The sequence below is a fragment of the Rhipicephalus sanguineus genome, chromosome 6 (assembly GCF_013339695.2).
Source record: "Rhipicephalus sanguineus isolate Rsan-2018 chromosome 6, BIME_Rsan_1.4, whole genome shotgun sequence".
Lineage (NCBI taxonomy): Eukaryota > Metazoa > Arthropoda > Arachnida > Ixodida > Ixodidae > Rhipicephalus > Rhipicephalus sanguineus.
Genome location: NC_051181.1, coordinates 81,926,202 through 81,949,207, shown reverse-complemented (window position 1 = coordinate 81,949,207; position 23,006 = coordinate 81,926,202). Strand labels below are relative to the sequence as shown.

The 23,006-nt window shown below is 44.8% G+C and overlaps 1 pseudogene; it reads right to left on the bottom strand.

Moving 5' to 3' along the window:
* The window catches only part of LOC119395947 (glutamate receptor ionotropic, kainate 2-like), a 56,626-nt pseudogene that overhangs the window by 21,844 nt on the left and 11,776 nt on the right, over positions 1-23,006 (bottom strand).

Below are 23,006 nucleotides of genomic sequence, written 5' to 3'. Positions count from 1 at the left end.
TTAATTTATTCAACAGCTAGTTAGAAACTAAATAGAGCCCCTTTCGTGCCGATAATTGCGAGTGTTTGCTAAACGCTGCATAGCTGGAAAGTAGCAGGTTGAGTTAAAATCACTGCAGACATTAATGTATCTCGACGATTGCATCTAATGACCATGCAATATTTTAGAAAAACATTGTACACCTTGTACATGTTCTACCAGGTTCCAGCGTATAGGTGTGCTTGAAAGGTTGCACATGAACGTGACGGCATGCAGTCGACGCGTTGTTCAGAGGTCTCTTCTGCCAGTCATCGCCCCTGCTCGTGACAGCCGTACGTTCGAATAACATTTGCCTAATTGATGCTTACTGTATGATAATCATCAAAAGTTTTTGCGCTCACCTCGACGGTGGTGACTCGCAGGGTCAAGCCTTCGAGCTTGTCTGTAAACTCTTTTTCGGCAACTTGCGTGTAATTGACGAAGTATGCGAGGCCGTTCACTGGATGCCACGTGGCTACCTTGAAAGGAAATAAAAGGATAATAAAAGCAAAGGGAAATACACGTCGACGATGGTCCTGCTTTATATACTGCCACTAAGTGGATGTGTCGCCATTCCTTGCTGCCCAGCACATACACAAGCGTCGGCAGGATTTTGTCTTGGGGGGTGCAAAGCCGCGTAGTATCGCGGCGGGGGAAGGGGGGAAGCACTGGGGTAGCTTGGGTGGGAGCAAAATCCTGATGTGGCTCGAAGAGGGGGCGGAGGCAAGTGTCCCCTTGCACTACCCTGCCGACGGCCATGGACACATGTACCACATAAATGAATTCTGCTGTCGCTAAAATGAGTACGCCAGCTTATATTATTCAAGTAAAATTTCATGGTTCTTGCTGTGTTTATCCGGCTGACGTTCTGGTAGCCTTAAGAGCATGAACATGTGCAGTACTAAAGAGTGACTGAACTGAGGCCTTCAAGAGCTTGATGTGCTCAAAGAATGGGAATAAATATCGCAGTCCCAACGTAGCAGTGCAGAGTTTTACGATGGTATCCGCAAATGAACCTTGCTTAAAATGGATTGATTCACATTAACCGGCTCTTGAGCATGATATTGCTAAGACACATTTGAGTTAATTTGGTAGAGTGTTCTAGTTTACCTGTTTTATACTTGCAAGCGGCAATAATGATACGGAGACACATGACCCTCTAACGTAGTAATTGGACTTCCTTTGAAGGAAACGCCTTGAGTAGAGCTTCAGGAACTACAAGTTACAGCAAATAAGCGGTTACGAGAATTTAGAAAGTGGCTATATCTAAACAAGCTTAATCTAAATAGAAAAAAAATCAAAGTGTACAGTATCTTCTTCCAAAAAACACGATAATTGTTTCCTAAACATGTTTTTTTTTTTAGATTCGCAACTGAAAAATACTTCTAGCCATTTATTTCTGGCCGTTTCATTTCATAAAAATGTGCGAACAGAGCACATCGATGAACTACGCAGTAGGGTTGCAAGAGCTATTGGCATGACACAGGGGATCCCATATTCTGTACCTGTCAAGCGCCTCAGACATTTCGCTTGTGCGCTCACATATTATCCACTGCCTCTTCGTTTGGGAAAACGGAAGCAGAACTGATTTAGAAAAAAAAAACTAGCTCAATTAAAACGTCGAGCTGTTCACCTGCTCGACTTTAAAGACGATAGTCTTTCTTGGGATACTTAAACGGAGAAATTTTGGTCTGTCTTTCTGTCTGTCTTTCTGTTTGTCGGTACGTCCCTTGATTCAGCCACCCGGCCAAAGTTGAACCACTTGCCCAAGGGCCAGCCATCTTGAACGGCTGACTAGGTTCATACTTGTGTACATTGTTGATCAAAAAGCAAACATTACGCGTATCTGAGGCGCCACATGACTAGGCAAGTATTAGGTGGTGTGTTCCTTAAATAGAAAACGCATACATACGTAATTCTAAAGACCCTAGTTTCTTAAGCTGCGCTGAAAATGAGACTGCGCGTTAAACTTGACTTCCTCCGTGCCTTCTGCACGAGCTCATTGTTGTGTTTCGGTTTCGGTTCTGTATTGCACTGTACGAATGCCATGGGGCGCCGCTCTGGCGTTCCTTTTACCCAGGCGGCGTGTAAATAAAAGAGTGTGTGGAGAGTACTCGTTGAGTGCGGACGTTTCTTATGCTTCAGCGCTTCGCGCCAAACCGCGTGTTCGGGCTGGCTGGCGTCCCCGCCGGTCGTGTTCGTCACCGCCGGTCTTCGCCTGCTGCTGCGCTGGGACTACCAGCCCGCAACATAGCACTGATGTTTCCCGACGTATTTCCAGATGGCGTCCATATCTCACGCAGCGCCTCTTCTATCGTCTTTAGACGACATTTGCAGTGAAGCACGCAGATACGCGGCCAATTTTTTAAACATTAAGTAAGCGCTTGAATAATAATGATGTGCTATGGCACTACTACTATTAGAACACCTAAAGAAAAAAATCTCATAAACCTTTATAAATAAGTCTCTAGAGACTCTGAACAGACTTCATACCACTACCCTAATAGAGAGACAGAATACAGCCTGCATCGCTCTTCGATAGTAATGAGGACACCAAGGGCAAACTATGGCATTCAAACTATTGACTATGAAGCAGTGTATTCTTCAGATCCTTTCGCTGGCATTGTTGACGAAGCTAAAAACTGTAAAACATTTCGCATTTTTAAATATGTAAGAGAAAATATACGTTTCTCTGATCGCAGTATAAATTATGAATGTTAGCACAATTTTATATCGTACTTGTATACTTGTGTCTGTAAAGAATCGTTTTACAATCCTCTATTAGTTACACTTTGCCAAACTATGGATAACTTGCAGCATGTTTAAAATGAGCGTGTCGAGAGTATTTGTGATACTCCTATGGTATTAGTGTTATTACATTGTTGGTTTGATATTAACACTCACAAACTGCAGCGAGGTTAAGGATTAGTCAAGAGGATTACGACCTTATTTTGCCTTGCCTTGCGGGCAAAGCTTGTATGATTGTTTTGCCTAGATAAATAACACTGAAACTAAATAATTTAGGAGCCCCCCCAAAATGATGCGTCGCGGTGGAAGCTTCCGCCATTTGTTAGTTGCCCAACGGCAAGAATTTCTTACAGCGCACACCGAACCAATGCTCTTGTCCTAAAGCTTCATTTTTCCCCCTCATAATCAAGTCATTATAACATTCGCAGAACTTTACTTCTAACTTGATGAATCCTTAACTTTAATGACCAACAAAAAGTGGAACGCATCGCCACGAAGTGAATAATGACGAGTGGGCGAAGCTAGGCCCTAAGGTCCATAACGTCTTGTAGTCGCCACATAAAGGGTTTGAGCTTGTAGGAGCTTTATATTGTTCCGTCACAATTATGATTGATATTAGTGTACTGTTCCACCCCTTATTTGTGTGTGTCTCACACATGTTACCCGAGCGTTGCCTTGTGTAATGTAAACTGAGTGACATAAAGTGACATAAATAGTCGACGAGAAAGCTAGGTCTTAAGCACCATGATATCTACGTTGAAATCGCCGACTAGTATGAAGGGTTCGCACTTCTTGGTGTTTTATATTGTTAACTCACAATTATGATTGATATTAGTCTATTGTTAAACGTTTTTAGGGATTTCACACGGTGCCGTGACGTGAGCACAGACACCATGCAACGGACAAGCCTTGACTCTCAGGTGCTTCGCCCCTAATATGAATAACTCCCTCTCTTTGCACGATAGGGTCAGCTTACATAGACTGCTGTCTTGTACAATGAAATTAATCGGGGGTAAAGGTGAAGCTTTTGAATTTAAAATGTTATGACTTTCAATATCATTAACCTATACCGACTAGACAGCTCACCTTTATCATTCCTTTTGTCTTCAGTTCTATCACGTCCATGTAGAAGTCCTCACGAATTCCACGGTGTTCGATGCGCACGTCGCCTGTCAATCCCTTAATCGTTGTCTGCATTAATAATAGAGAAGTAAACAAGAGGGCAATCATTTTGCTTGGATAGCTGCGTGGTTCCTGCTCAAACACGAAACATAAGCATCGAATGTTACCACGAAGAAAAGGTGCGAACAGCACGGCGTCGGCGTGTCATCTGGCGTGTCATTTAAGCATGTAGTTGGCAAACGCGTTACATTGTTAGTGGAAGAGAACACCAAAGTTGTACGCTCCTCATCATATTAGGTGCACGTTTATATATACGCCACTATGTGCTTAATGACATAAAGTGGTATGGTAAGGCACTTGCGAACAGTGGGTAAACTTCGAAGCTAACAATTGTGTGGCTGCCTCTGTGCCTAACTTCAGAAATTGTTGAGTTTGAAGGCAGTTGTGTAAACTTCAGTGTTTCTTAGGCTAAAATTACGGAAAGCTGCGCTTAGAGTGTTGGATCTATTTGCCTGTGTTATTGTGTGTTACCCCCGAATCGAGAGCTCCCGACTTAATATTTATTATCAGAATCCTTCTGAGTAAACTCGGGTGCTGTATGTACTGACGTTTGCGTTCTTGAGCATTATTTGCGTTCGCTGACCGCAGTCAGCAATATGTCCAGCTGCGCCAAACGCTTCCTGATTGATTATTTTTGTTGCAAATCTTCTGGGTGTCCTAACGTACATCGCGTATTTCTGGGTGCTATAAATAAGGCGATATATGCCAACACCCCATTGAGTGCCCAGGGAACAGAAATTCTCTTTTTTTTTTCGGCAGTAGCTGTCACCTTTCCACGATACTGTTTAATAGGGATGTGACTTCACTGTCAATAAAGGAGTAGTGTTTTCTTTTTTTTATTGCGATAGCAATTATATAGACAGCCTCGGCTGGTTTGTGTCCGTCCCCGTCGCCGTCATTCACCGTATATGTATAAGTATGTATATAAACATGAAAGTCCCAAAGAAAAATAATTGAGAGAAATGCTTCCGAAGCGCGGAATCGAACTAGGGAACTCTCGCTCCGCAGCCCGTGGCGCTAGCCACTACGCCACGAAACTCCGACCCTCTATGGAGCTAACGGCGATCGTTATATACACACCCTTTGCCGCTGGCCGGACTCAGAGACGGCAGGCGCTTATAAGCGTTTCTTCATTGTCAGCGAGATGGCACGAGGAGCGCAACGAAGGTCTTTCGCTCGCTGCAGCGGCCGCGTTTGCAAAAGGAGCGCGCTGTTTAAACAGAAATAAGTAACAACTGCGACATTTAGTTCGCGCTCGTCCTTGTGTGTACCTGTTCGTTCGTTTCGTGCGTCCTGCCTTATGTTTTAGCAGTGCGCTTCAAGTATCGAGGTGTCACGCATGATAGCTCGCGCTCGTCCTGTGTGCGTCCTCTTCGCGCGTCCTTTGGGCTCGAGCGACGCGCTGGCAATTTCGAGCTGCTTTCCGTTCTTCGCGTTACATTCCAATTTGTTGCTATCGCATTCATTGCTTCGCCGTTGCGGCGAAACTGTGACTTTTTTTTTTCAAATGAACTTTAAATTGTCTTCTCTGATAGTGAATTGAGGGGCATATATATAACCTGGCAACATTTAATGCGCTGCATGTCGACACACCCACTGTATATTATACCATTTTCATGGACTCTAATAGCGACGATCCGTATTTCCAAGGCTTGGGTTGATTGCAGTTTAGAGACTGCAGGTCCAGATTATGCATGACACGGTCGGCATTGTGAAGCCCAGTTGCGAGGAGAGTCACGGCGTCGTACATGAGTGCGGTGTCTGTCTGCGAACAAACAATACTATTTGTGGGTCGCGGCACGTGGTAAGCAGGTGACCATTTTCCATAAATAGGGTCCTCAACAACACTTCTGATATGTTTTCAACGCAGCATTAGCTGAGGATAAGGTTGTATGTCATTTTATAAAGCATTTAGCTGTACAAAGACGTACTGTTTTTAAGAGAAAACCTACAATATAAACATTGGCAAATGAAGCAATAAATTAATTAGTATGTAAGGTAAGAAATTAAATAAATTGTGCAATAACACAATATTTAAATATTATTGTTCGGTAATTTTTAAACCGAGCGTGTTCACATATTTCGGTAAAAACACACATATTCTTTTTTATGATTCCCTATTCCTTATCCGAAGATGTTTATAAAAACAATACGACAGCAAAATGCAAAGTATAGATTAGTACCGGCGCAAAGGGGAAGTACTAAGCTTCACGGGACGCAAAACAATTCAGGAAGTATAAAGGCACACTTCCCGTACATCGAGAGAAATTATCTCGGAATGGTTACTGGCGCCGTATCTCCCGGGTAACCTAGCCATCCTTAGGTCTCGCACAACGTTCACGACTTCTGGTCGCTGTGGATCCACCAGTCGGAATGCAGTGATGTTAGCTTGGAGGTCAGAGAATTCACCCAGGTCAAGAGTGTGGAGATCCTGCGAGCGGATGTCAACAAAATTGTCAAAATTTGAACAGTTCATGTGCCAAAACTCATTTTTGTCGAAAAAATATTCTAGTACTCAAATGAGGCCTATGCTGTACGCAAGTGCCCCGTGATCTCACGGTCGAGCTCACTCATCTCTACAACACATGAAAAGCATGCAGGGCAGGAGTTGACAAATCAACGTGTACACATGTTGAATAGCACAACAGAAGGCGCGCACTGTATTGGAGGAATACAAAAGAGTAAATGCAAGGCGAGAAAAAGCACTTGCAGTGAGAAGGCTGTATAGATAAGATACCGAAGTAGATATAAGCTATTCAGCGTCAAATAACGATGACCCAATAGTACTGATTAATGAATTCTAATAAATAGTGCTGAGTAAAAAGACTGTATTTGATTAATTCAGCGCATAAGTAGAAATATAAAACTCTTGACAGTTTTTAGCAGCCCGTAAATTCCAGCACAATTCCAGCACTCGCGTCAACGCTCCACGCTCATTACAACTCCATCCCAAACAAGGCAGTCGATATTTAAAAAAAAAACTGATAAATGCTGTGGCGAAAAATTAACGCTCCGTCAGTATTTTTCAATGTGAAGCATTTCTTTGAGAACCCAACGTACTTTGGCGCTTTCTATCTGTTTATTTATCAATCTAGACGACTACGTCAGGGTGCTAATAATTCTATATATAGATTATGTGCCAAAATTACAATACGATTACGAGGGACGCCTACGTCAGGGTGCTAAAAATTCTATATACAGTTTATGTGCCAAAATTACAATATGATTATGAGGCACGCCGTAGTGGAGGGCTCCCGAAATTTCGACCACCTGCGTTTCTGACGTCTGGATGCTCGCCTCGGCGTCTCCTTAACTTGGTATGTACTACAAATGTCATAGGAGGGCACGAGTATAAGAAGAAAATTAGTTACAGGTCACGGTATTAATAGCACACTGTAAGAAAGAAAAAGAGCATGTGTGACTCTTTGCTGTGAGTCCTGACCTGCCGCGTATACCACTCTCTTTAAGGAGGCATGTGAACTTTCTTCTGGGTCACACGACTCCCCTAAGAGAGTATATTGACCGACAAAGAGAGTTGACGTGCCTCTTTAAAGGGAGTCAAATACGTGGCAGGCCGAAACTCCCCAAAAAGATCCAAACTACTCTCTTTTTTAAGAGTGCATGGCATTCATGTCGCATACGTCACGAAGCCCTTTCACCAGGTCATGAGTGGAACATACGCACTTACCATGGCCCATGGTATACGGATATACCCCGCAATTGTTTTTCACAGTCTATAGCAACCCAGAAACAGCGAAAATATGCAGTGCAAACTTTACGATATACTTTGCACGTATTAATCAAGCGAAATACATAACTTTCATTATAGTCGGCGATTTCAATGTAGTAGACAAGTGATGGCAATAAATGTGGCAACGACGGCTAGCCAGCAACCACGCAGTACAAACCATGGATAAATGTATTACATCAACTGTCGCCAAACATCATCGGTAGGGGCGGTGCTTGTCTAACGTGAATTCTGGTCATAGAATGTCTCTACGCTGTACATCTACGACTCAGCAAGCCGTATTCTATAGCGTTGCTCGTACCCGCAGCGAATACTGCTTAGAGAAACGCTGCTTCACCTTCGTTTTGGTAAAACTGACATCTATGTTGTAACGTGAGTGCATGCGTTACGCCAGACAATGAGTTACCCCTTTCAGGCCAGTGTTGTAGCAAACGTGCCTGGCAAGCCCACGATATGCGCTCTACTATTCAAAATACACAAAGACGTCTATCCACCGCGTAACGTTTGGCTTAAAGGAAAGAAACAAGTTTCGCATAAACTACTCGCTGAGTGCTCCGCAAGACATTTGTTCCCACAAGTGGAATCTGCCGAATTTTTCGCTGTTTTATTCAGGGCGCGTTGCGTACACCATGTAATGTCGATTCATACCGGTCGTGAAAGTCGGAAGCGGCAGGAAAGTCGCGAAAGTCGGAAGCTGGCGACATTACGAAACTGTTGACGATTGATGCGGGACTGAACATGTCGGAGATCATCATTGAAGAGAAAAAAATGTTTTGTGAAAAAAGCTCTGTGTAATTGACTAAATGAAGTTGTTCACAAATAAAGAAACAATCTTCTTTGAAGAACTCAAGGTGCATTTTGTATTATGAATATGCGTTGTGTCTTGGTGACCTGAAAAGGCCATTACTTCTGTCACAAGATCATGCTAGCGGCCGTGTGCAAGCCAAATGCAGAGTTTGAGTGTCGTGTAGAATAGCATCGCTCACTTGAGCGCTGCGCCATCGCCCTAGGTCTCTGATTTAGCCTCGCGTTTATTCAACGGAGGTTCAGCAATCTTTCGCCAAATGAGGGTGCGATATTTTTCGGCAAATAAAGGCCTAGCTGGGGACTGTTCGTTATAGTGCATATGACCGCCGCTGCATCGAACGCAGTGTGTCCGGTCGTGATGATGGAAGCAGAGTTCTGCAAAAAAAGCGAAAAACAAAAAAAAAAAGAACAGCGGTGTTCACTATCCTTGGACTACTTGTCGGCGAACTAGACGCAGCATAAGTAGTATGGTGTACGCTTCATTTTCTAATAATAATGGGAAGCACCGCCACATCTGATAACTTATCACACGAGTTTTACACAGGGCTGGGAGTGCTTGAACGTTTCTGTGCACAGATTTCGCACAGGTTTTCGTATGCTGCGACCATTTTATGTTTTAGGAGCAGAGGAATATCACTTGACTTTTTTTTTCTCTCGTAAATGGGGTTATATTAGCAGTTGGAATGGTGATTTGCTCACATTCCTGTCTCGGGAGCTGCATACAATCTCGAAGCCCCTCCAGTAATGAGCTTGTACGTTGCGACTCACATAAAGCGTGACGATAGGCTATTCTGAAACGGCGTCCTCCATGTTTGGAGGACGCTTGAGCTTCGCCTTCAAGAGTAGAACGCGATAGCGTAATCGGGCCCCGTGCGCATCGCCTTCTCAATTGCTAGCCTATAGCTTCGGTTCTCGGTGCATGCCTAAATCGTGCCGTAAGGAAACAGACGACTATGCGCGTAACATTGGCCGTTTCAAACTAGCCTAGAATGCCTACTGCAAGTACAGTTGTTAAAGGGGTCCCGCGACACTTTTGCGACTGCCTTATTTAGCACCGCAAATGTGTGTGGTAATGAATGCCGAGACGAACGCAAAAAGAATTATACGAATTGGTGCACGAAAAGTGAAGTTATTAGTCCTCAAAGTTCAAAACACAAGCAGACGACGACGAGAAACGTTCCCTTTCGCATTTCACTCTCCCGCTGACGTCAAAGGCCGGTTCCAATCACCGCGCGCGTCTTATAAAGACATACCGGAAATGTCACCTCATGGTGGCCTTCACACAGTACATTGCTACCCCTCTTTTTGACGGCGTTGTTACCATGCTTACGACAAACCACGTGCATCAGCTAGCAGACGCTCCCATGATTTGTCGTGTAGTGCACAAAATGAGTCTGGAAGACATAACAGACCTCGAGCGAGAGCTCTTCCGACGCAGCGATTGCTTGCATGCCGTGCACGCCATTGCAAATTGAAAGTGCGTCTCTGAGCCCCGCGCAAGCGAGGATGGCTCCATGGGCCCAGACGAAACGCTAACGCCCGATGTCGCGGAAGGCGTCGGCCGGTAAGCGTTTAGAATTTTTAGGGGCGAAGCTCCTTAAAGCGGCACCAGTTCGTCCCCGTCGTAGTGCGCAACCAGTCTTAACGCTAATACCAGATCTTGACCTCCAAGGTGGTTCCGGTGGGAGATTTCTCCTGTGCGTTGTTGAACAATAAAAAATTCGCAGCGTGCGCGTTAACTAAAAGCCGAATTCTTCTGTCTCTCATTCCCCATTAGCAGCCATTGGCATGTTCCAGTAGGAAACGTTAGTAGAAGTAGAAGTGTAAGTGTTAGCTAAAAGCCGACTTCTTCTGTCTGTCATTCCCATCAGCAGCCATTGTTTACCTCCAAGGTAGTGCCTGGTGAGATTTCTCCTGTGCGTGATTAAACAATAAATATTTTGTTCAAAACGCCGTTGATTGATGAAATAAACCAACGAAAGACGCCAGATGTTTTCTAAAAGCAAAACGAAAAGACGCCAGATGTTTCTAAAGCAAAACGAAAAGACGCCAGCTGCTTAACGAAAGACGCCAGATGTTTCTCCTCACGCTGACACCAGAATTTCTGCTAAACAAAAACAACATTCACCACAGTGTAAATATCATAATGGAGCCTGTGACCAGTGCGTGGCCACCTGCACTCACCAGTGAAGTGATGATGTAATTGTGGTAGTATGTCATCATGTTGACTTCTCGAGCCTGGAAGAAAAGAAAGCAAGCACGTATCATAGAAAAAAAAATGAAAAAAGAAAAGAAAAAAACGCCAGGCTTGCGCGCAACGCGCAGCACAGTCACAGTGAAAGCTAGAATAGCGGCCTTTCTAAAGCCGGATGTAAACTCTCTGGGGCAACTGCTACAATTACGCCATAAATCATCTAAATTTTTATGTAGTAGGAAAACACCCACTATGCCATTGCTGGTCATTCGGCGGAGAAGCGAGGTACCCGCTACACATCTCTGAGGCATTATGGGTACTTTGTTGACGCTGTGGCTGATGACGATGAAGTATAATGGCTGCGTACTTTGTAAAGGGTTCGAAGCGTTAAACGACTACTCGTTACGCCATTCGCATTGTGTGACGCCTGGTTGTTACTTTACTCTTTTATCACGCCATACTACCTATGGAAACGTGATTCCTTGCCCGACATGACGCCTGTATAGGCTCTTCTTGTGAAGGAGTTTCAAGCACCGGCGTGGCTCTGTGGTAGAATACTACAATGCCACGGAGAGAGCCAAATGTCAACTTGTTCCCTTGTCCGTATGTAAAGTACCCTTGTTTTTTTACATGGACGAAATGTATAATTTAGTCGTTTGCTAATTCATGCTGCATAGCACACCTCAGACAGAAAAAAAAAACGGCGATCTAGGAGAGTATACCAAGCTCTTACGTCGTTATGGAGTGCTTGGATGATTGAAAGGTTTTATTACAACGCTTGTACTTCTCTCGAACGCTATAATCCAACGGGCACTCCACTCGCCTTATCTTGAGGGACGAGCCGGCCGTAAACGCCGTACTGTAACAGTGGCGAAGAGCCGAATTAAAAGGACTGTTACAATATACGAACCCACGTATTGTGGAGTTCAGTGTGCGTTGCAGTGACAGCGTGGCCGGAGTGCTTTCCTTGTCGACCTGGTCACGCGACGCTTTCGATAAAACCATGTGAAAGAGGTTCCGCGTTTTAGTGGACCGAGGTGCTCAATGGATATTCTTAACATACAGCGCAACGCTCTCACCAAAGTGCGGTGATTGTATAATCCCGCATCACAGCCAGTTTTCTTTCTCTCTCTCTCCCTATTGTTCTGTGTTTTCATATCAAAATGCTTTGATACTTATTTGTCGGTCGAGACTGCTTACCATTGTTCAGCGAATAAAACACCGAGACCAAAGACAGCGCCGCAGTTAGGTTCATCACAGGAATGTCGATGCCGTCATGACTATTATATAGAGTGGGTCACGAGTAAGCCTCAACATTTGGACTGGAAGAGCACTATAGCCATGGCTCGTGCGCGGCTGCTCATAATGAACAAGATGGCTACTTTCCCCGGTGTAATATAGCGTTTTATTTCACTTCATTATATGAAATCTTGCCCTCCACCACTCAAGCACGGCTGATGCCGTTATTTAAGCGGGTGGAAGGTCGCTTCGACTCCGGCCATTCACGGACCATGAAAATGAGTGGCGTCGGCATGGATTAGTTACGGTATGGAAACCCTATTGCATATTAGCGATCTGGACTGCATGGTCCTTCTTTCTGTGTCCGTGCGGTTCTATGTACCAGATGTAGGCCCAACGTTTCGGAAAGTAGATTTATCGTCGCTTGGACACTGACAAGAATGTCGTTTGTTCGAACAATGGCTCCAGACTAATGTTTTCCTTGTTTGTCAACAGTTGATGAAAGTTACATGGAAAATAAAGACAAATAGTTATGAGCAAGCCACATGATTTACATGGTTACCTCGGTGACAAGACATTTTTTTTTTGGAAAACTCAACCATTATATAATGCTTAAGGGTCTGTAAGGGGCGCACTACGCAATGCATAAAAAATTGGCTCGAAGCACATTTGGACATGTAGAGGCTGGAACCTGCGTTGCCATCTGGTGAAACTCGCCACCAGATTTTGGAAATTTGGTGAAATTCTGGAGCTTTTGGTGGCCAGGCCGGCAAACTTCTACACCAGCCAACATCTGGTGAAATCTGGGGAAAATCACTCTACCGAACCTCCGCCCACCATCGCTGCTCATCCAAACTTTTAACACTAGGTAGCGCCTGTGACCACCCGATTCTAAGGCTTGCACGATATGGCTGATATTAGCATTTGTCTATTGACTCTACTCCTCATTTAATACCTATCTTTGTATAACGCAGTGTGTCATTGCATTAATGACAACAAAATACATTTGATATTTTAAAGCAAGTTGGCGTCGAGCCTGGCCTCTACACTGCAAGTGCATGTCGCGCAAGTGATCGGCACTGCATCGTGAAAATATCCCGTCACGGCGCTCGTGCAGCAAGGCAATCTGGAAAAAAATATCGAGAATTTTAGCGCTCCTGATCCCCTTGTGTAAGCGCTGCACCTGTGTCCAATCCTTTTTCTTTATTTTCTCAGGACCTATATCTCTGGTATTTTTCCGTACGCGAACAATCATAATTTTTTGCTAATGAAGATTTTTCATTAAAACTTGGCACACTTCCTTATCACATGAGTGGGTGTGCAATGAACCTAGATAAGCAAAATCGTGCAACAAGATTTATTATACCTGCCTGTCATACGAAGGTGCCAAGAGTGCTAGTGCATACTATTTTGGTTATTTAATCACTATGTTTTGATGTTCATCAGATTTCATTTGTTTTGGTTCATTGCACAGGTCGAAGCTTCTCTTATTTCTCTAGAAAAAATTTGTTTTTTAGTGGAATCTCAGGTGTGTTCGCGTAAATCCCATTTTTAATGAAATTCCTAATTAAGAAAAATTAACAAAAAAGAATGTGCTTTGCGATGCTCACATGTGCCTAAAAAGGTGTTTTTAATGTAGACTAATAATTTGTAGTGCTTATTGCTTTCTAAAAAATTTTTTCCGGCACTTGGCCTCATACCTTAAAGGCTTCTCATCACGACTTAGTGAAAAATAAAACGAGTTCTTGACGAATGTTGATTTTGTAGTCCAGGTAGGGCACCCTAGTCCAGGGGTTCGACGGAACACCGTCTGGCGAGGAGCATAAACATTTCTTCCGAATAAACACACTGGCCTTAGCTGCAACGTAAAAAAAAAAAAAAGCTTTAGCAAATGTTTGTTTATTTGCTAGAAATGTTGATTTTGGGTCATTTTTATGAATTTCGTAACAATTTTAATTTCTGGTGAAATCTGGGGAAATTTTAGCGAGTGTCTGGTGTCGTGCCCACTTTACAATCTGGCAACGCTGGCTGGAACACAACTCACTGCTCAGTGCACATTAAATGGTTGGAGTTTCCGTTTTGCGCAACATCAATGGAAGTTGTAATACCACGGATTGAGTGGGTGAAGATCGCGTACCTCTGTGTGCGCGTTTTGCTGAACCCAATGCAGTAACCTTCTGCGTATTATTCCATCCGCAGGAATATGTTCCATAGTTTCGCGTTACCTCGCTCCGCTGCGTATGCGCAGTTTAAACGTTAGAGCTTGGATATAATATTTGAGAACCTCCACGGTCCCCTTGTGCATACTTCGGTGATGAGCCGAAAAAGCTGGTGTGATTCGGGCGACGGTTGCCGTATTTACGTGTAGGCGACGTGCAAAAAAATATTGTGTGCTCATATTTACGTACGCGGTGAACAGAACTCTGGAGGCTAAAATTTATCCCGAGTCACCCAATGCGGCTTGCCCATTGATCAGGCTCGTCTGTTGGTAGTCGGTAGCAGAGAATGATTTTTACAGCAACGCTATATACAACACAAATCCCGGTTTTCCTTCGTCTCCTTAGCCAGAACAGTCGACAGAAAATGATCTCAGAAAGTGTAGCGAAAAGTGCTTATCTCCATTTGAACTAAGGACGCAGGACGCACTTGCAGTGTTCGTTTCAGTAAATAAAAGCACAAAACAAGTGTGAAAACACGTGTGATGGATGATAAAATGTGCGTGAACAATTCGAACACGTAGCGTTCGCCTAATGTGATTCACGGTTAAGATTTAGATTGCATCAGTTGCATTTGCTGGGAAGCGGCCACTGTAGCATACGAAGCAGGGAGTGCCATCATTACACTTTATGGAGGCGCTGGCATCGAGCATGAGAAAGACAACTATGAGCCGCTTGGGCACGCATTCACTCAGAGCTCGCCCTCCCCTTCGCCATAACAGTAAGGCAGTCGGGTCATAGTCTTCACTTAGTAAATATGTTCTTTTTGCTGCGTCCATATTCTCTCTGAGGTGCCCGGCCAGCCACTGGCCTTGAGCCCGCATTTGGAACCCAACGTTGAGCGCCAAATGTGGGCACAGGTCCAGTGGTCGGCCGCAGCTCCCAGCGAGAACGCGGATGCAACAACAAGAAAAGCACCTTTACTGACGGAAGACAACGGCCAACTGAAGACAAGACTGACTGAAGACAAGGACCCACTGCCTGGCTGTTGCGGCGAAGCGGAGAGCGAGCGCTGAGCATACCGAGCGTGTCCAAGCCGTTCATCGCTGTCTTCCTCGTGCCTGATGCTAACGCCTGCATAATATTCATATGTTAAAGAACCTACCTAGCAGGTGATTTCACTTGTACTTTAATAGCCCTGTGTGAAGGGGACGCATAGGACTTCCGAAGAGCAACGTGGAGATATGGCCGTCAAACGGAAATCAAACTACACCAGTAGACACTGTACACTGATAGCGGTGAACACAGCGTCGGCCGTCGATAAAACTGAACCGCGGCAAGGCGCACCGGCATTTTATACATGCGGCATCGAACATTCGAGCGTTATCGCTGGTGGCCGCGTTAGTTCCAGAATAATCTCCGCTGTTCGCGCTTGCGCGCTCAAGCCTATAAGAATATTCTAACATAATCTGCAAGGTTTCCAGACATTGTCGCGGCTTGCGCAAGGCAGCGGCTACGCGTGCAAGGTCTTGTTAGATAAAAATAATAAAAGACGCGCGCGTGGCAATACTGGTGCAGCGCATTTCACTGTCCCCCTGTCAATCAATTCATGTAGCTCGTAGATCAGTCTTTCAATGCTAGGTCACATTGGTCGAGCAGATCAGGCGATATCATATCTTCGCTCGTGAACCATTTTCGCAGCGTGAAATATAGCAATTTTGTATGGCGAAATGTTACGGTGGTTACAAAATGCATTAAATTTAGCAGCATGCGACACGCCGGCACTTCCTTTTAACCAAAGGCGATACGGGTTGGCCACATTCGATACACTAATCTAGTGCCATGGTGTAAACCACGGGCATTAGATAGCATGAGGACAGGGGTGTTCAGCGATGCCTCTCACGTCGTGAAAGCCAGGCAAATACCTGCTTGCAGTGGTAGCGAATAATAATAATAATAATAATAATAATAATAATAATAATAATAATAATAATAATAATAATAATAATAATAATAATAATAATAATAATAATAACAATAATAATAATCAGCCTGTCTACGCCCACTGCAGGGCAAAGGCCTCTCCCACGTTCCGCCAATCAACCCGGTCCTGTGCTTTCTGCTGCCACGTTATACCTACAAACTTCTTAATCCCATCTACCCACCTAATTTTCTATCTCCCCCTCACGCGTTTGCCATCTCTTGGCAAACGCGTGAGCTACCCCTAATGGCCACCGATTATCCTGCCGACGTGCTACGTGCCCGGCCCATATCCATTTCTTCTTCTTGATTTCAACTTGATATCCTTAACACCCGTTTGTTCCCTGACCCACTCCTCTCTCTTCCTGTCTCTTAAGGTTACACCTATCATTTTCCTTTCCATCGCTCGCTGCGTCGTCTTCAATTTAAGTTGAACCCAGAGACCTACAAAGAGGGTTCAACTTAAATTGAGCCAGAAATAATAACTGGTGGCAACAAAAAGGCGTCTTACCTCTCGCAAAAGTGCTGGTAGGGACGACGTCTTGATGTCCACGATCACGTTGTACTGTTTGGTGACGCCGATATCTTTCATGATCTTTTTGAAGGACAACCTTGGGTTCAGTTGGACCAGCGAAACAGCATGGTTTTGGGCGAATGAATTATTCAAAACATCCTTGAGCAAAATTAAGCCTGTTTTGAAAGCAAACAGATAAAGAGCACAAAGTTGGCAATACTACCTTTGTGCTTTCTTTTTTTACGACCCACAAGGCACAGAGTCAATTTGTTTGCTCTATGATCACCGGGCAGTAGGAAACCGTCAGTGTAAATCAATTGACGAATGCGGCAAGGTAATGGAAAATGGAAGAAACGAAAAAATTATGCGCCATTTTCGGCACAGAAAATAATTTAAAGTTTAAAATGAAGTTTACGTTACTATGACCTAGGGTGTGGCGCTGCTGACCTCAATGTCCCCGTTTTGATCTATGGCGAACCGGTCGCCATTACGAAAAATACTAAATGAAGCAAAGCCTGCGGGTGGGAGTTGATGAGATCGTTAATAAACACCCTGTTAGTCAAAAACGCCAGGACTACGCAGCACAGTCACAGCGAAAGCTGGAAGAGCGGCGTTTCTAGAGCCCGTTGTAAGCTCTCTTGGGGCTACTAATACCAGTACACTAGCAAGGTACCCACTACGCCATAAATAAAATTTTTTGTGAAGTTGGGAAGCACCGACAAGCCAGTATTCGTCATTCTGCGGAAAAGCGAGGCACCAGCTACACGTCTGTAAGGTGTGCACTTTGTTGATGCGACGACTGATGACTATGAAGAATTATGGATCAGCCCTTTGTAATGGGTTGGAAGCTTTAAACGGCCCACCAGTTACGTAATTTGCATTGGCCGGGTGACGTCCGGCCGCTATTTCCTTCTCCCGTCATGCTGTATAACATACGTTGACGTGGGAGATAACTTTACTGAGACCCCGAGGAAATGGATCATGCGTTTATGGGCTTCCTTGGCAACCAATACAAGTGCACTTGCGAGGAACCCACTACGCTATAAATTATTGTAATTTTTGAGAATTAGGGCAGCAGGCACTGTGCCATTTTTCGTCATTCTACGGAGAGCCGCGGTACCTGCTAAACGCATGTAAGGCATTATGCGCACTTTGTTGATGCTGTGGCTGATGACGATGATGAATTATGGCACAGCTCTTTGTAATGGTTTGGAAGCATTCAACAACCCGCTCGTTGCGCAATTCGCATTGTGTGACGCCTGGTTACAGAATTCGCGTTGTGTGATGTGTGGTTGGTATTTCACTGTTTAACCAAACTACGTTACATATGTTAATGTGGTTCCTTCCCGACATGAAGCCCGTATAGGACCTTTTTGCGACGCAGTTTCAAGCACCGGCATGGCTCAGAGGTTGAATACTGGGCTCCCACGCAGAGGGCCCAGGTTTGAACCTCGTTCCGTCCTGGAGTTTTTTTTTTTTATTTCGTTTATTTTTCTTATTTCGAGTGATAGTGGTTACAGACACCGGCGGCGGCGGCAGGGGCGGCGGGCGGCGGCGGACTACTACGGCGCCAAAAACGGCCGCTGAAATGATCTCATAACAGCTTTCGCTGTAAAACGATTTCTGAATGCCCTACTAAGGCACGTCTACATGATATTATCATTGGATGGCACAGACAGGTCATGAATATAACTTGTCGGGTCTTGTTCGAGTATGGAATGAAATTACACGTTATCTAATGTTCGGTCTAATGCATCAAATAAATAGCGCACTAAATAAATTATAGCGTACCAATCAAATAACGTGCTACAGTTACATATACATAAGATGTTTACATAGAATATACTTAAACAAATAGGGCTTCATTTTATAATCGGTGCATTTATTCAATAAAAGGTTGTTGTTTCCCGTATAAATGTCAGGTACGCACGCTTAGCAATTTTTTTCACGTGACCTAAAATTCCTGCGCACGCATGGCATGATTTTTCGTGAGTACGTTTTTGTACCAATAAACTTCAGTTGGTAGACAGCGCTCGTACTGTGTCCTTCTCGTATTTTGTCTATGTCGTGTTTGTGCTTATTTTCCAAGTATGCGTCGTTTCCAGCTCTCCCACCTTTCTACCTTATTGCAAATGTCACCCATGCTTACTTGGAGCATTAAATGGCTTCTTTTTAGCGTACAAACTTGCTCTGATTGGCGTTCGAATTAGCTGAGGAATCGTCAATGTATTGCTCCGTTGCTATTAAATTTTTCGGTTGTGAATGATGTTACGCGTTGTACTCTCGGGATCAAAGATCGATTTGCTATAGCCGCGAAACGAAGAAGCACACGTTTACTGAGTAAACAGTTCAAAACGAGAATTGTCGCAGGTAATCCGTATTACCCCGTCACACATTGTTTCACTGGTGCAATGTTGCTAGCGTGTGTTAAACTCAAAAATCACGAAAGCTTGTTACGAAAAACTCACTCTGCTGGTCCTCGTAAAGTACTGTGAATGTCTTCCACTTCTTGTTGAGTACGAGATCCAAGAAGGCCTTTCCGAAAAGGTCCGGATCTGGGAACAAGTTCAGGGTGTATGGATTGCGGTTGGACGTGGGGTGCCACGTGGTCTGGAGGTGCGGAACGTTCAGGTTTGTGCAAGCGGACATGGCGAATGACGTCACTGCCGGCGAAGTGGGGCCGACGATAGAAGACACCCTTTGCTTGAAAGACGTGCAAACTAGAAGAAACATTGTAGAAGCTATCACATTAGATGCCTCGCAAAACTTTTTAAGAAATGTAAAAGCGCATGTAAAACACGATCGAAAAAAGACCGCATACGAACATACACAGATGTGTGTATGTACGTAGGCCATTTTACAGCGCAGATGTGTATGGCTAGGGTTCTTTGTCCTTTTGTTGTGCGCCTACAAGAGCTAAGGTGTCACACAAATTGAGCAAGCGCACCACTCACAGCGGGTCTTATGAAAATGAAGAAAAGAACACACGGGCGGCAGGCACCAATTAAGATTAGCGCGAAACGCCAAGCCGAACAAGACCACCCATGTCGCGAAACGGAAAACGCTGCAAAAAAGAAGCAAGCACCATGCTGCTCCAATAACAAATTTTAGAGGGGCATAGGCTAAATTCAAAGCGATCTTTTCAGACAGACATTTAGGATTTAGTTGCAGGGTGTGTTATGGGCTATGGTTCGAAATTTGTTGTTATGTCTTGTGTCGTGGGCTAAACAGCCTCGCTAGTCATGTACGTTCACGGAGTGGATGGGATGCCAATTTTTTTTCGTATATGCTTCTCTTGTGTCTTCGCCTCTCTTAAATATGGGTTACCAACATGGGCAGACTGCTAGATCTGGCAATGAGGCAAACAGAAAATGAAAAATATATGTACAATAGATGCCTAACTCACCTATCTTCAATTCAGCACATACGAAACCAAGCCATAAGAGTAATATCATTCAGTTGATATCGCAGTAATGCTTCATCATTACTTTATAGCTTCGGTTTACTTCAACTCACTAGATTTAGAGCAAACCGATGTATGCTGTATAGTCTGGCACACAAATCTAGGACATAAAGACAAAGAATACACAGCGTAAGCAAATACGTTGCTTTGATATCGTAGGTTCTGTCCATTTGGATGTGGCCGCGTATGTCAGGAGACAAGGGCCCTTGCGTCAGCACATATTTTGTCAACTCATTAATATAAGCCCCCTTTACATTCTGTTATGATCATTTCAGGCATCTGCCTTAAGCCGCGACGAAAATCCATGCCAGTGACGTAGTGAGTCGGCCCTGTGTGAACGCTGCCATTGGCCTTCCTTCGCCACAGCCGGAAATTGTCCTAACGATTAGTGCCGAGAAAAAAAAACAAAAAAAGACTTTAATATTGCTGTCAGGGGGAGACAAAAGGCAGCAGTAGTCATCGAAGTGCTTCTTTTTAGTCCTTGAGAAGGCTGGCGGGTACCCGGCACGTGAAAGTATGACGTGTTTTCTGGTGACAGAGCTTTACGTGGCAAATCATTAAGCCGTTTCTATTACAAAAATGAAAGTAACCAGCCCACTATTGTCAAACGTGCGACTGTGGTGATGCTTACTAGCTTTGGAAGCGGAGAAGCTGTCCTTCGGCTTCACCTCGTGTATGACGGGCCTGAGCTCGGTCTTGGGCAACAGGGTGATGTCCTTGTTGATTTTGTCCAAAGCATGGCGGAAGCTCAGCTGCGCCTGGTGGTTGTCGCTCTCGAATATGCCACCTGCAGATGTTAATTGGTTGAGAGGTGAATACTCGTGTGTTCAGAAAACACAATGAGGCATAACTAAGGTCATGATGGCGTTCGCGAAAGTGGTTCGAGTAATTCCCTTCGTGGCTTTACTTATGATTGTCGGTGACGTCGACAACTGAAAGCAAGTAAAGAGATTAGGCAAAACACAAGAGCGAATGCGTCTTGACTGTACGTTTCAAGCTGAGTCACAGAGAGCACAAACGGATCAACATTATCCGCAGTGGATCGCCGCATTGATTGCCAATTGTATCGTCAGCTCCCACTATGCGTAGGTACTGCTCCAGCTCGGTACTGCTTGCACAAGGCATTTTGAGGCTAAACAACTGTATATCTCATGAGTGCGAGATTTTGCGAGACTTGATGATACTTTGCAAGACCTGCTAATATTTGGCGAGACTTCACGAATGGTAAAAAGAGGTAAGTACTAAAAGTAGGTAAAAACTGACGTAATGCTCCAGTGAATGTATGCTTGCCGTCAGCCTGCAAAAGGCACAAGGGGGCCGATCGGAGATCTCTGTTCGTTCCGCGTTCGTTCTGGCGGTGTTACGTCGTCACCAAAGTGGGCGGTCCGCAGCTCTCTCCCGCCAATAGGAAGAGGACAGCCAATCGTCAAGCGGCGAGCTTTCCGTAAGTAGACGCGCATCGTCTGTCCTCGGCAAGGGGACCGTTTACTCCAAAACGAAGTGTTTGTCGCCTTCTAATAAAGACAGTTCTTATACGAAAATATTCGCAATGCCCACGAACTATAGGTGGCGCGCCGTGCTTTTCCAGATGGCGCCAGGAGGAGGGTCAACCCGTTTGTTAGCATAAGAACAGATAGTACGTGCGGACGTACGGCCCGTGCCGCTTTCACCGGATGAAGTCATGAGCTGTGCTGAATTGTATATGAGACTAAATTACTTTCCCAAACCATGGAAGTGCTAAGTACTCGCCACCTAATTATTTGCTGTGGTGAGAAAGCTTATATTTCAGCTCCGTTACCGCGCATAACGATGCTTTGCGAAATCCTGTGCATGCTACATAAAACTGCATGAACTAAAATTGACGTATGAGCAGAACGGCACTCCGAGGTAGTACATACCGAGGCTACCGAGCCAACGCTTATAGATACGTTGTACCGAGCCTGTCTTATGGATTTGCCGCAGTAGGAGGCCGCCAGCGAGTAGCGCCATCGCTGCTGCACGGGACCGCACGTTTAACGTGGTGATGGTTTGCAAACATAATACGTCGTCGTCATTACTTGCGCAGTCGGGAACGCGGAGTTACGTCTTCAACGGAACACAAGCATTTAACTTCCCATTCAGTAGCGCTGGTGTCACAGCCATGCTGAGACTCTAGCCGTGTGCAATTCACTTCACTCGCATGTTGCAGGCTCGATCAGCACGATCGAAACACGAATATCGAAAAGAATGCAAACGTATCCTTTTCGCAACGTCGAAGAAGTTAGCCGAGAGGAGTGGATTGTGGCTGTGACTGCACGTTCCAACGCTCTAAGCATCTCTGGTCGAGCTCGAGCGTGTTGGCGGCATGCGGCGCTCCATAACATCCACAATAATTGATACATGCAATACACAAGAGGAACTATGCTTTTATTTTGATCTCGCTCAAGGATATTATACATTAAATACAATCAAAGTGACATACGAGCGTGAAAGAACATTAACGCACGAGGGGACGTGAAGTGCAACTCGCTCCTCGTGAGTTAGCAGCTGATCGTTCACCGTCGCTGTCACTCTCGGTGCCTTCACAGTCTTCTACGTCCAGTGAAAAATCCTCGTCGTCAAGATGGTTTCTTTCAACATCACTGCTGAAAGCATTCTGAAGAATTTCCTCCGCGGAACAACTTCGACCACTCCGCGTCACCACGTTTACAATTACAGAGACGTCTGGGCGCGGAGAACATTTCGCTCTCAGATCGGTCAACGAGCAAATCGCTTGCAGTGTGCTGCCACCTATCAACAAACGTACAAAAAATTGGGGGACCCTTAAGCTTCGCCGTTAAGAGTTGAACGCGATAGCGAAATCCGGCCCCTAGTGGGCACTTCGACCACTAAGTGGATACTAATTAATGTGTATTGTTACACACACACGCACACAGACACACACGCACGCACGCGCGCGAATTGTAGAGGTTTTCGAT